This window comes from Etheostoma spectabile, chromosome 9 (assembly GCF_008692095.1).
Source record: "Etheostoma spectabile isolate EspeVRDwgs_2016 chromosome 9, UIUC_Espe_1.0, whole genome shotgun sequence".
In the NCBI taxonomy this organism is placed as follows: Eukaryota; Metazoa; Chordata; class Actinopteri; order Perciformes; family Percidae; genus Etheostoma; species Etheostoma spectabile.
In genome coordinates this window covers 11683179-11685380 of record NC_045741.1, presented here as the reverse complement: position 1 = coordinate 11685380, position 2202 = coordinate 11683179, and the positions used below count along the sequence as shown (strand labels likewise).

Below are 2202 nucleotides of genomic sequence, written 5' to 3'. Positions count from 1 at the left end.
AGAGAGAGAAAGATGGAGTGAAGGGGAAAAAAAGAAAGATAGACTATGTTAATGGCAAGCAATGACATGCAGTTCACTGTCCAGGCCTCCACAATGATGAGTATGTGCCATATATTTATGTACAAGCTGTGAACTTCAAAGACAGGAGCCACGTGTTTTAAACTAGAAGCTCCATCAGGAATCTCTGAGCAGAAGGTGTGAGTCACATTCTCGAGATGAGACTAACCCATGGAAAAAAACGTAGCATGAAACATAGGGAACAACTACATGTCATGATCTGATAGATAGATGAAAAACACAAATCACAAATGAAAGAGTTGAACTCATGCTGAACTGCACCCAGTCCAGTGTTTCTTTTGGTGTTTTGCTAGATTTTTTTCTTTTCTTTATAATTTTCAAAGATATATAGTTTTGAAATCTGAACCACACAAAAATGTGCATTTCATAAATCTTTGATTCTATTAGGGGATAATTACCAATAATATTTAATTACCAAAAAGCCCTAATTACTGCCATCCACTAAACAACAGCCTGTAAAACTTTTCCTTGTACGTTGAACGTTACTAGATGGCTTTAAAGTGGCTGATTGCCAAAGTCTAGTTAGGAGAAATAACCCAAAGAAGGTTAAGTTTAGATATACGTGGAACCACTTGGTAGAAGTCATTAGCTAGGTGGCCGGGTTGGGTCAGTGGTAGAGTAGGCGCACATGTACTGAGAGCTTTATGCCTCGATGCATCTGTGACAATTTCCTGCATGTCTTTCCCCTCTCTCTGCCCTTTCTGCCAGCTGTCCGGTTAAAAATTAAAGGTGGGAAAAAGCCCCAAAAATAATCTTAAAAAAAATAAGTCATTAGCTAGCACGCTGAATTGATTTGAGTTGTAAATTGAGTGTAAAAGACACATATTATCTCTCATATCTTTGGGACCAAACCAGGCTGGGGCTCCACTTGATTTGTTGAATGTCACAATATTGTGATATTCTGTTTATATATTGATGAAGGGTGTGAGACAGAAGTTCTCATTATTATTATCATTAGTTGCACATTCCAAATGTTTGAAGACCATAGGATATCTCTGCAACATGTAAATACTACCTTTCAAAGAAGGAAAGTTTTTGTAAAGGATACTCCATGCGTAACTTATGCTGCTCATTAATTGACATTGCCGCAAGCATATTTTGTCTGACTAAAAACTTCTTAAAAATGCACTGGCATGTCAAACCTATCTGCAGTGGAAGCAGATATCTTTGTTACTGATTGGCTCGGTCTCCTCTAAAGGTTATGACAAGAAACAATCAAAGCAAACAGATGGATCATTGAAGATTCTCAAAGAACAGTCAGCTGAGTTCACTAAAATATGTTATCATTGCAAAAGATTATTTAGAATAAACAGCATTAAATAAACATTAATTCTGAAGATTACACACTTGTGCAGCAATTTAAATTACTGGACAACATTAAGAAGTCAGCAGGAAATCCCCTTCTGGTCAAGGAGGCTATTTATTCTTCAGGCTATTTATTCTTCAGGCCAATGCCATCTCCCCTAAACAAGCAATCCCACTAAAAATGTAAATTATCCACACGTATAGATGAAAACAGACATTGTACTATTTTATTTACTATTCTGAATTGTTGCTATTGCAAGAAATTGTAATGGGGTGCTCTGGATCATCCTTATCCCCTGTCAGAGCAGTAGATGGGCACAGAGGGAGACATGAATAAAGAAACAGCTGTTTGTTCCTCTACACCCCCACACACAGACACATGGAAACTGTGAGAACACCACCGCCTTCGCCACAACAACAGGGCCTGAAGAAACCGAGGCCATCACGCAGTAAATTCCAAATCTTTCCCAATGGAGTCAATTCAAGAAGTCAAATTTCTGTAAAGTTGAAGGGTAGAATGAATCATCTTTTGAACTTGTTATGCATTATGTGACATTACTTTGAGCTGAATAACCCCTACCCTGGAAATTCAGAGTTCTCGCAAGAGCACAATTTGAATTTGCTCAGCGAGTCACTCTGGCATTGAATAGTGTTGCTCATTATCTATGCCCTTGTAGCCAAGCTGCACCAATCATATCAATGTATCTGATGTAGGCGGGCCAAATGCGAGCTAAACAGATTACTAATCAGTTTAATCTACCAGTTAGTTCCGCTGCTAGCTAAGCGTTTGGGGCTCTGGATACGTCACCCTGTGTGTTG

General features: G+C 38.6%; 1 protein-coding gene across 1 annotated transcript in view; it reads right to left on the bottom strand.

Annotated features, from left to right (window-relative positions):
• Positions 1-2202, bottom strand: part of col24a1 (collagen type XXIV alpha 1 chain) — a 92609-nt gene that overhangs the window by 71505 nt on the left and 18902 nt on the right. The gene's annotated exons all lie outside the window — the stretch shown is intronic.